The sequence below is a fragment of the Oryx dammah genome, unplaced genomic scaffold (assembly GCF_014754425.2).
Source record: "Oryx dammah isolate SB20612 unplaced genomic scaffold, SCBI_Odam_1.1 HiC_scaffold_14, whole genome shotgun sequence".
Classification (NCBI taxonomy): domain Eukaryota; kingdom Metazoa; phylum Chordata; class Mammalia; order Artiodactyla; family Bovidae; genus Oryx; species Oryx dammah.
The window spans coordinates 3,195,233-3,208,167 of record NW_024070198.1 but is presented as its reverse complement, the minus strand read 5'-3'; the positions used below and the strand labels follow the sequence as shown (position 1 = coordinate 3,208,167).

At 38.5% G+C, this 12,935-nt stretch overlaps 1 pseudogene; it reads left to right on the top strand.

The window, feature by feature from the left end:
• Positions 1–3,199: 3,199 nt before the first annotated feature.
• On the top strand, positions 3,200–4,668 carry LOC120873982 (annotated as a pseudogene).
• The last annotated feature ends 8,267 nt before the right edge of the window (positions 4,669–12,935 follow it).

Sequence of the window (12,935 nt, the reverse complement as noted above, 5' to 3'; positions counted from 1 at the left end):
ATCCCACCCCAGCTAGTGACTGTTCTAACTCTTAGATCAGAACATCACCATTGATAGCTCATCAAAAGGGTAGTGAGGGGCATGCCCCTCTGCCAGGTAACCAATGAAGTAACCTGACTCAATTCTCCCTGTAACTGGTAAACTTCTCTTCTTCCCAGGAGCAAAGTCTGCCCACATGTCCTGTCCACCATCTGGCATACACACACATGGCGTAGTGTCCCTCCAGGACCATGCTTCAGACATGTAAGAGCTCACTAGCAAATAAACTATTGATGTGTCTGTGACTGACTCTGGGCTCTTTCTTTGGTTTTGAATCTGGGCAATCATAGGCCTTGTAGCCCTGCAGGATACATCCCAACAACTTCAAAGCTGCAGTAATCAAACTGGTATAGTATTGGCATAAAAACAGACACACAGATCAGTGAAAAAGAATAGAAATCCTAGGAATAAACCCACACACTGACAGTCAATTAATCTACGATAAAGGAGGCAAGAATATACAAAGTAGAAAGTTTCTTCAGCAAGTGGTGCTCAGAAAACTGGACAGCTACTTGTAAAATAATGATATTTCACTAATATCATATACAAAAATAAGCTCAAAGTGGATTAAAGGCCTATATGTAAGATCAGATACTGTAAACTTCCTAGAGGAAAACAGAACATACTTTGACATAACTTATAACAATAATTTTTTGGACCTGTCTCTTAAAATATAGGAAATAAAAGCAAATATAAACAAATGGGACCTAATTGAACATTTTTATTTTTAATTGTGGTAAAAAATACATTACATGACATTTATCATTTTAACCATTTTCAAGTATACAGTTAATGAGTGCTAAGATTATGTACATTATTGAGTGACAGAGCTCCAGAACCATTTCATCTTACAAAACTGAAACTCTACACCCATCAGAAAATTTCCCCTCTCCTTAGTCCCTGTCTTTCTTTGTCTCTTTCTCTCGTTTTCTGAATGTAGGTAACCATCTGCAAGCCAGGAAGGGTTCCTACCATAAACAAAATCCACTGGTACATTGATCTTGAATTTCTCAACTTCCAGATTTGTAAGAAATAGATTTTTGTTATTTAAGGCCACCCAGTCCCTGATATTTGGCTATGGCAGCCTGAGCAGACCAATACATATGTTAATTCTATTCTGATTTCTTGGTGAGTCACCATATTGCCTTCCATAGCAGCTGTACCATTTTACATTTCCCTCTAGAAGGTACAATGTTCTTATTTCTCAACATCCTTGTTCACACTTGTTACTTTCTGTTTTATTGGTAATAATCTTTCTAGAAAGTGTGAAGTTGTTAGGGGATACATTGATTGAAACAACCTACCTGGCCAGGCACCACAGTATTCATTTGCATGAGTTATTTTATGACAGGAAGACATGGAACCAATAAGCCACCCCTAACCAAAAGAGTGTGGGAAAGGTCAATAGGAGACACCATGTGTCTTACTACCTCCCAAAATCCTTCTTGCTGATATCTATACTGGCTGAACAATATGTGTATCCCCAGAAAGGACTCTGAGTCAGAATGATTGGCCAAAGATAGCCTGGAAACTAATCCCATTACTATAAAACCCGAGGCTGTGAGCCAGGTGGCAGAGCAGTCCTCTTGGTTTCCCTTACCCTCCTGCTCTCCACCCAGGCACCCCTTGCCAATAAAGTCTCTTGCTTGTCAGGATGTGTGGCTCCTCAGAAAATAAATTTCTGAGTGTTAGACAAGAACCCTCTTTCAGGCCCTGGAAGGGGTTCCCCTTCCTGTGACAAGGCGATATCTCATTGTTTTGATATGAATTTCTCTAGGGATTAATGATATTGAACATCTTTTCATATGCCTGTTGGTCATCTATATATCATTCCTGAAAAAACTTTCAAGTCTTTTTCCCATTTTAAAATCTGATTATTGTTGAATTGTAGGAGTTCTCTGTATTTTCTGGATTAATCCACTATCAGAAATTTGATTTGTAAGTATCTCTCAGTCTATAGGTCTCCTTTTCACTCAGTTGATAGTGTCCTTTTATGCCCAATAGTTTTTAATTTTGGAGTGTATTTGTGTGTGAGTGTCTGTATCTTTATGTTAAACTATTATCTTGTCTAAATGATAGCAATCATATTTTGGAAATACACATAACAATTGAAACTTTCCATAATAAATGAATTTTCTGATGTCATGATTTTTCCTACTCCATATTAATATGAAACTATCCTTCTGACTAACTTGTCCTGTATTTCAAAGTATTATTTGGTTGTGGCTTACTTTAGTTAATGTTGATGGTTAATGATCTCACATATTTTAGTTTTTGAAAGTTTAATATATCACATATATTAGGGAAAAGTAATATACTTGTAAAGTGAGCATCTGAGTCTTCTTTTTTAAAGTTATTTTGAAAAAGTATAGTTATTATAAAATATTCTATATATAAACAGAAAATCTTATATGTATTTAACTATAATGAAAACGTTAACCAATCCAACTTTAGGAAAAAAGGAGTGATTCATTTGTTAAAGGAAAGCAATGAAAATACATGTGTGTTGAATTATAGGTCTAATTATACTTTCAATAGGATATACTTTTGCATTGTTATTTGTGCTCCATTCATATATGATGTTCATATCTTCACACAAAGCAGAATTAAGATATTCTTTACAATACAACATTGTTTTCTTTCTGAAGTAATTATTTTAATCTCAGATTTTATATTTTGTTTCCAAAATAGAAGATAATATAAATAAGTAAATGATAAAGTAAGACTTTAGGACCCTATATAATTATGCATCTTTTATAATAAAGTTCAGTTGTGTCAAATATATGTATACAATTCCAAGAGAGGGAAGAAGAGGAAGACTATATTTATAAAGCATATTAATCCACATTAAACATGGGACAATTTATTTAGCTTACTATTATCTAATTAAGAGATTCAGATAAGTTTTGATTGAGGTAAATGGACAAGAGTTTGAGCAAACTTCAGGAGACAGTGAAGGACAGAGAAGCTTGGTGTGCTGCAGTCCATGGGTTTGCAAGGAGTGGAATACGGCTTAGCAACTGAACAATATCTATGGGTTTATATGTTTAAAACAATAAAATTTGGATTCTATTTTGCATGAGAATACCTTTGTACCCCCAATTTCATAAAATGCAGAGAGGGTGGCAGTGGCTGGGGCCAAGGAGGCAGGTGGAGGAAGATGGTGGAACTTGATAAGAAGTACTGTGTGTACTGCCTGGTGGAGGTGAGCCCACTGCACTTCTGCTGCATCAACTGCAAGGGCATTGAGCTGTGTGCTCTGAGTGCTTCTCAGCTGGTACAGAGATCAGCCACCACTGCCACTATCATGGCTACTGTTACAAGGAAAAGCCAATTCTGATTCCATGTTGGAAGTGTTTCTTTGACATGTCTTTTTGTTGCTTTGGTTATTATAATTATACATAATGGCCTGCCTCAGAGAATTCTGCCTCTCTGCCTGCCTGTTAAGCTAAAGTGCCTTTGTTCATGATCCTGCCCACTTGTGGATGGCAAGAAGGAAGAAATTAATACATCTACTGCTTGAGACTTGCTATTCTAGGAGATATTTGCAAGACTAATGGCTTTTGTACTTTGTTTCCCCTTCTCCTCCCATCTCTGATCCATAAAAGAACCTAGTATCCAGAAGAAGGTAGTTATTTTGAGACATTAGTCTGCCATCTTCTTGGTCAGCCAAATCACCAAATAACACCTTGCCTCAACACCTCATCTCCAATTCATTGGCCTGTCATGCAGCCTGCAGAACAAGCTTGGACGCTGTAACACTATCAGCTGGTGGCCACAAGGACAGCTGCTGCTGGATGCCACTGAGCCGTTTAGCTTTGGAAACTGGGAGGATATGGCTGCTCACATTGAAACTTTCCAGACTCCCCAGGAAGTATTGGCTGAGCAGCAACAGCTGGACTACCTGCCCCTGTGGGACAACTACAAGACAGAGAAGTATGACCAGGACACTGAGATGTTTATCAGCTGGCTCTCAACTAAGACTACCATGATGTGGAGATAGAGCTGAAGCTCATACATACGGACATATGCCTGCAGACGCTCAAGGAGTGGCAGCAGTGCAAGAAAATCACAGGTGACTACAACTTGGTGCCTGCCTTCCTAGGCAAGGACAAGGAGAAGGAGGTTAAGCACAAGGTCACCAGGGAGGAGAAGTTGTGATTGAAGCTGCAGCCACTCACACAGTTCATTTCCTGTGAGGAGTTTGACAACCTGTTCCATAACGTGCACAAAAAGATGCTGTGCACCGAGATTTGGCAGCTGCAGTGGAACCAGCACAAGATGGAGGAGTTGGCTAAGCATGAGGTGGGCCAGCACGAGTGCAAGAAGAGGAAAAAAGATTGAGGCAGGCACCAAGTGAGGTAAGGAGGATGGCTGGGATGGCAAGATCACTGCCATCCAGAACCTGCCCAGCTTCAAGCTCCTCTTGGATGACGACAAGGTGATTTCCAGCTCACTGAACTTGATCCCCATGTGCTACATGACCCTGAAGACCATCATCTTCAAGAACCACCTCCATAAGTGGCAGACATCCCCTCTAAGAGCCAGCTTCTGGGCTATCTGGACAAAGTCCTCAAGAAAAGGATTTTAAACTTCTTCATGGAAAGTATATCCAGGGATCCTTCCTAAAGCTCTAGCTGTTAAAGCTGGAACGATGCTGTAAATCTTGTGAGCCAAAATGGCAAGGGTTATAGGAAGAGGGGTGGAGAGGAAACACTTTTTCCCTCCATGTTGCTGATTTTTAACAGATTTAGTTTATTAATGTTTTTCCCTTAGGATTTAAATTCTTTATATGGTTCTCTGAAGAAGCAACAGTAACAATCTTATGTCAATCAACGAGGAGACAAATACATGCATATTTTAACTTAGTCCTAAACCTAGTACTTTAAGATGACAATTGCCTTTAAGTGTTCAATTTGGAGAATATTATGATGAAATTTGGAAATTCATGTTTATTTGTGACTTTCTTTCCATTGGTTCATTACTGTTGTGCTGTGGGTGGAGGCAAATGTTTCCCTGCAGTGCTACCAGCCTCACTCTGTGACCTGAACTCTGCCAGCTGCCCACAGCCACCCACAATGCCTGGCACAGCCTGGCATGTGGCACTTTAGGTGGGGGCTGGGCAGGGTAGGTGAAAGAAAGGCCAGGGAAGGACAGGGTGGGCATCCACAGGGACTTGCAAGGAAGAATCTGGTGTTGCACAATTTGGCTAAACTGAGATTCCTGGTAACCACTGGAAATGACAGAGTTTGAGCTTGTAACTCCCAAACTGACTGCTGGGGAGCTCACCATGGGAGGAGCAGCAGCCCTCAGCAGGCTCCCCTGGATCTCTGGGGATGCAGGGACCAACATAGACTGCCAGAACATTAAGCTTCTTCTACTAGGGGTGCTTTTGCTGCTCTTAGAGCTTGTGTGCATTGTATCTGGAAGAACTCATTTTAAGAAACTCATGGCTGAGAGTTTTGAGTCCTGGTACTAGATCCCTCCAGGGTTTTCACCCCAGTAGCAAGTACCTCTTTCACTGAGACTGGCTATGTGTCTAAGCCTGGGCACTGCTTCACTGGGTCACTGTCTTGAATCAGACTCAGGGGTGGCTCTGCCCAACTCTGTTTAAAGATGGTTTCAGGGGTGCTTTTTTGTGGACATGCACTGTATCTTCCTACCGGAACTTGAATCTTTGTTTTCCAGCTGCTTGGGGCTCTTGTGTCTAAGACCCTGCAGTAGAGACAGTAGAATGGCCAGACTCCAGCATTCTCTCCTCCCTTGTAGCTACCAAGACTGTTTACCTCCCAGAATGTTTGAAGTTACATTACAATGAAGTTATTTGAAAGAAGGGGAAAAAAAAAAAAAAACCCTCATCATTTCCAAGGATGACTTAATTAAGGTGTCTTTTTCTTTCTATTTACATTCTTCTGTCCCTTAAGGTAAATTTTCAGCATTAAATAAACACTTCAAGTGTATTGTATATGGCTTTAGTTGTAAACCTCATCACATGCTGGCAGAGCAGTGCTCCATGTGACCTGAGAACAAACCCAGAATTTCTCTCTGACCATGAAGTAGCAGGCAGTGGTGTCCCTCCTGAATACCCCCTTCATGCTGTCTCCTGCAGAATAGCCATGGCTGACAGTGTGCGGACACTGTCTGTGCTGAGCAGAGATAGAGACAGTGCTATGTTTTTACAGATGTTCTGGCCAGTGTTTCTCACTTGGGGTCTTGGACCAGCAGTACCAGCACCTCCTGGGAACCTGCTAGAACTTCAGGGACTCAGGCCCTGTTCAGTCCTCTAGGGGTAGGGCCGTGGAGCTGTGTTTTTATGAGTCTTCCAGGTGACTAGTCTAAAATTTGAGAACTGCTAGCTTTAGCTACTCTGGTATCATCGATTTTCTACATTGGATTCCTAATTTGGTGAGATTTTAAATTTAGTCTTATTTTTTAATGAAATGATTCCCAGGCTTTCATTAAGCTTGAGAAGCAAAAACTTCTAAATGTTCATGGTCCTGGCTAAAATTTTTGTGTTTAAGCAGGTTTTCAGTATGTGTATCTCTTTGATAGTATGAATATATTTAGGCTTGATTGTTTTTAAATACCACAATGAATGTATAATTTATGTTAAACTATGAACATTTAGTTACAAAGGAAATGTGATTTTATAATTGGTTGCTTCTTTCCCATCAACCCGAGCTATTACTGTTACACTAGTTCTTCCCCTGCTGTTAGCTTGGAGCCTTTAAATTTCTGTATTTAATTCTCATGATAAATTAGTCACCAAAATCCTGTGGGATTAGGTCTTTTCAAAACTGAAACTCTCTGGATCACAGAAAATAATAAAGCTATTCAGAATACTGGTCTGGATGGCCAGCATTCTGAGAATGTATTCAAACCAAAACTCTGCCTACTACTCATATTTCTCTTTTACACACTAAACAGGTTGAGAACCAAAAAAAAAAAAAAAGAGAGAGAGAGAGAGAGCTTTGCTTATATGTTAATCTACATGTTTAGTTTCCTAATTAATGTCCATTTTCTCAGGGACATCCTTGCACTCTGCAGAATGTAATCCCACACTTTGGGTAAAAAGTTAAACAGGAAGATTTGTGAGCAACCAGTTTGCTGTAAATGATACTTTTAAATATTTTCCATAGGAAGTTGCATGCCATCTCTCTTTATTTTCTGTCTAGAGATCTAACCATTTTCTATTTGGACAGCAATGATGGCTTTACTATGTCCACAAAAGCTCAGAATATCCTTAGACTAAAATGTCCATGCAAACTGATTCTATGTCCGAGCAAACTGACATCTGGATACAATTTCTAGAGCTAAACATAATCACAAGGCATCATTATTGCAAATCATATTGACAGCAATAACCATCTTAGACAGTGATGATTAAAAGGATATTGAATAAAACACCAGATGCCAAGACTGTTTTCTATAAGCATAATATACAAATAGAACGTCACAAGAAAGTTACATCCTGACCCACCTTGTAGGCTTGGGATATCTTGTAGGAATGTGCTCTTTCGAATTAAAGGGAGAATAATTTCTTATCTACAAGAAATGTCATATGACAAACTCTACTATATCCTCTTTATAACTATTGTATAAAATTATGTTTAAATCAACTTTAAAATTCTTGCTGTGCATGTACAGTTATGCTCCTAATTTTTAGTGTTATAATACCCCAACATTAAGATTCCTTCCAGCTATTTTTGCATATAGAATATCTGGACTGTGTGAACACTTAAAAATTACTATTGCAGATTTGCTTCTGCTATTTAGGACTGATAAAATCACTTCCAGGACCCCTTGGAAAATTAGACTATCAGGATTTTCTCAGTCTGCTTGAGAAGCAATCATATCATTGAGTTTACTTAAAAATTCCAGTGGGATTGGAGGTAAGTTAACAAGGTTGTTAGAGGTAAAAAAAAAAAAAAAAGGAAATAAATAGATGGAACTATATTAATCTATATATCTTATGAAACAAAATTTCAAGTACACAATATACAGTAAATTTGGTCAATAATACTAGAATATGTTTTAAAATGAAAGAACAATTATTTCCTTTCCCTATTCCTTTTGCTTAAAAATATTGTCCTTCACAATTTAGTAACAGCAATTGATTAGAAATCATACACAATGTATTTATTCACAGGTAAATTCTGGAAAATATGTTTCTTGGTAGCTTACAATTTGTATTTCCTATAAATCTCATCTCTTACAGTATTTTTTTAAAGTGCCTTGACAAGCCAAATATGTTCTTGAATATTTGAGCAGCTTGTGTTAAAAACGTAGTTTTTTTTTTTTTTTTTTACTGCCAGGTTAGGTGACTGTCATAGGAAACAGCTGCAAATAGCATCTGCTTCCATGGCTGATGCCAGGTTGGTATTGGATCCTTGAAATGTCCAAAGGGTCTGTCTGGACAGTGATGAGTTTTCTGTGGGCCTGTTTATTGCTGTTTAGGTTGCAGTAATAGAAATATTGTTAAACAGTCTAATTTTTTGATTATCAATTTTTTCTTCAGTGCTAAACTATAAAAATGATGATAATGACATAGTTTTCTAAATTATATGTAAGCATTCCTCATGTACCTTTACACTATTTATAGTGAATCACCAAATTGCAGGAGAAATAGGTAAAAATATGTATATATTTAAGAATAGATTCCCTGTGTCTTTAGTTGTACTCATTATCAATAGTGTAACTAACATTTATTTACTATTTCTTATTTGTTCTACCCTAAACACTTTACATATATCACTGCAATATTTTCTAACACCAAATAAGCACAGCTTGAAAGATTATTACTACTTTGTAAATAAGGAATTGAAGCTTTTAAAGGTATAATACTGTGGACAAATGCTAAGAGCTGGAGCCAGAATGTGACTGTGGTCCAGGTCTGGAAGCAGGATGTGACTGAAGGGGAAAATGTGTAGTTCTCCACTGAAAATTGATGCTTCATCCCCCTGCTCTCATTCCTGATTTTAGAAAAGGCTTACATTTACAAAGATTCAGATGCAATTTTCAACTGTTCTAAAAACAGTAGGCCACACCTGACTTTAATAGTTTTCTTAAATGAAATTTTAAATGTTTTTTTTTCTTCAGATCAATTTATGAGAAAATGTTATTTTGATGTATTTTGTGTTCAACTTCCTCTTTAGTGATTTATTTTTGTCTTTTTCTTCCCGTCTGTCTACTAATAAAATGTGAAATTAAAAAAAAAAGAAGGTAGATTGTGGAGGGTAGAATGATTGGCCTCCAAAGATATCTACATCCTAACACCTGGAATCTATGAACAGGTAAAGATTCATGGCAAAGGAAGTAGAATTAAGTTTGCCAAAAAAGCTGACCTTAAAATAAAAAGATTATCCTAGATCATCAGGATGGTTGTGAAAAATGGGACAGAAGCAGATGAGAGTTTAGAGTGATGTCATGTGAGAAAAACTTAACCTACATTTGATGACTTTGATGATGGAGGATGAGAGCATGGGCCAAGAAATGATATGGCCTCTAAAAGCTGGAAAAGGCAAAGAAACAGATTCTCCACAAGAACCTCTAGAAATGAACACCAAACTTAATTCAGTCCAATAAGATCTATGTCAGACTGATTTATGAAATATAGGATTATATTCTGCAGTTAAGACACTAAATCATTGCTAATTGTTCTCAACAGCAATATAAAAACAATATATTAATATTGTTTCAAGTCATTCTGAAGCAGAACCCTCACTATAACACCTGCACTGTTTGGGGGGTGAGAAGAGGGTTATTTACAATGAACAAATAACTCTTTGGAACTAAAACTAAATAATCCAGTGCAGTTTTTGACATTGATTCTATTTCTTCTACACTAATGAATACACATACCTCTTGCAGAAGATACAGGTCAGAAGTACATGTATATATGCCCTTTGTGATCAATATGCCAAAAAAAATCACTTTATAAAAAATCATATAGGTTACTCAATTACTTATCTCATTATTTAGTCAGTTATCAGATTATCTTGTTCTAAAAATTACATAATTATGCATGCAACTTATGACACAAAAATAGCTTTCAAAATAAAGGAGAGGACAAGGGAGGATAAGAATTCAAAATTCAGGAGTTGAAGTGAAGTTAGTATTTAGGCATAAATCATTAAAAAGAAAAATCATCACAGATTTAAAAAGATGGTACTCCTTATGTTTCTTACTAAAATATACCTAACATATAAGGACACTCAAATGTTGAAAACAAATTGAATTGTACTTTTGGTCAGGAAGTAGAAAGTCTCAAGAGACCAGGGAAAAATTCAAATAGGCTGCAAATTCATAGTATTAGGGACCCTCCAGAAATCTGATGATGGAATAAATCTGGAAAAGCTATATTTCAAAAATAGATGAGCACTTAAATAATTTCTATGCTTGGTGATATGAGATGAGGAAAGGTAAATACACCATACAGAAGAATGAGAAGAAATGCCTTAAGTTTCAGCAGATTTTTAATGTGACACGTGAGTGAACCTGTTGGTTTCAAAACCAGTGGCGCCTCACAGATATGATTTGAATCCACTTGCTAATTCCTTCTCATGTGCCATTTACTAAGGGCACAAAAGCCGGGTAAAGGGAAAAAAGACCTGAGAAAATGCACCCACAGGATATTGGATTATCTTAGTCCTTTAGTGCTGCTATAAGAAAATGCCTTAAATGACAGAAAGTTATTTCTCCGAGTTCTGGAGGTTGGAAGTCCAAGATCAAGGTGCCAGCATGTTTAAAAGAGGGCCTTACTCCAAGTTGTAGAGTTTTCATTGTATCTTCACATGGCAAAGGGCAAAGGGTGCTGGGGTCCAGCCCCCACAGGATCCAGGGGAACCCGAAGGAGAAATGGCTTTGGCGAGGAAAATAATTTAGAGCGAGAGATAAAGAAAGAATGTAGCAGATAAGAAAATAGAGGAGAGAAAGAAAGAAAGAAAGAAAAACATGGGGGAACCAGGCTTTCGTGGAACTGATCCTGGTCTGTCACTTTATTTTTCAGGGAAGCTTTTATACCTTATCTTGTACATAGAGGGAAATGAAAGATGCAAAGTCATAAAGAGTCAGCCCAAACATTACATCTGTTTTGTCTTTATTGAAACAAGATTTTTTTCTGCATACCTTTCCCATAAACAATGTTGTATACATTATCTTCTGGCCTTGGAGGCCTGTAAACTTTTTATGACCCTCTTTTGATAAAGGCTGCTCAACCAGAAACTTATTTTCCCTTGAAAAAATGCTCAACAGAGTTACATTTCTCAAGGAGCAAAGGTGCAGTGAGTTACAAGAAAGAAAGAACCAGTTAGCTCAAAGGTCTGATGTGGTTAATTTCAAGGCTACACTTGTTTTTCTTACATTCCAACTATGTTAACTAATGCACTTCCAGGTGCACAGTGGATAAGAGATATGGGAACTTAGCAACAATCATTGGCCAAATACTGAAATCCTACACCAGCCCTACTCTAATAACTTTTAACTCTTTAAAAGGCTCTATGTTTTAGGCTTCTCATGCCTGTCACAGTTGGGAGGCTGTGAACAATCATATGCGTAGCTGCAAGAGTCTGGATAAACCTGCCAAGCATGCTAGAATGTTAACAGAGGGGGTTTGATTTGAAATATTCCTCTCATGTCCAGGAGACTTATTAGCTAGAGCCCTAAGTTGATTTTCTCTAGAGAAAGGTGGTCGGGGATAGCCCCTTGTTAATATCAGAGGAGTTGGTGAAGGTCACAAAATAGTAAGACAGACAGATTCTGGTTTTAGGGTAGATGCTCAAGTTGGTCCGGGGGGTCCCTCGAGTCCTGAAGCCTTGCTTATCAGATCACTTCTGCATGACCTTGTTATGGGTGGGATCTCCCGTGCTGGCTCCCAGCAAAAGGGATGCAAGCAGACAATTGAAAGTGAAAGTTACAGTTGTGTCTGGCTCTTTGCAACCAATCCCATGGACTATTCAGTCCATGGAATCTTTAGGGTAGAGTAGTGGAGTGGGCAGCCTTTCCCTTCTCCAGGAGCTCTTCCTAACCCAGGGATAGAACCCAGGTCTCCTGCATTGCAGGCAGATTCTTTACCAACTGAGCTATAAGGGAAGCCCTTACAGGTGTCTTAAAGAGATTAGTATAGTGGTGTCCTGTTAAGGCAGAACAGTGGAAGAAAGGAGAAAACCAGATAGTAATTCAAGGCTTTCACTGAGTCAGTAGTGGCAAAGAAATTCCATAAAGCTAGAGAACTTCAATAGATTACAGCCGAAGCACACAAAAGTCTGGGAGTAAATCATTAAGTTGGAGAGAAAAATTTTTCTAGGTACAGAAAGAAGGGAACTACACTAGAGAAAAAAAGGACTCCTCCCACCTGCCCAAAATTAGAGCTGAAAAGTAGAACTCTGACATCTCACTGAGGATCACATCCCAAACACTGCTGGGACTGGAGGTCTGTATCCCAATCACCTGATTCACAGATGGCCAAACTCCTCTCAGGTCCCTTGGCATACAGTGCTGGTGACAGAACCAGAGCTGATGGGGCTGTAGCTGAGTTCTCAGGTTACAGAACTGTTTCCAGGTACATAGTTGAGACCACGGCCATTGGGTGTCAGCTTGACTTCTAAAAATGGCTCTTTGGCCATGGACTGCACTGAAGTTTAACAATCTTCTGGTTCTCAAGTGCCTCCCATGCAGACACTTTTGTTCATGGATATTTGTTTTTGTTGTGCAGTCCCTAAGTCCCATCCAAATCTGCAACCCTGCAGACTGCAGCATGTCAGGCTTCCCTGTCCTTCACTATCTCCCAGAATTGTTCAGATTGATGTCCAGAGTTGGTCATGCTATTTAACCATCTCATCCTCTCTTGCCCTTTCTCCTTCTGCCCTCAATCTTTCCCAGCATCAGGGTCTTTTCCA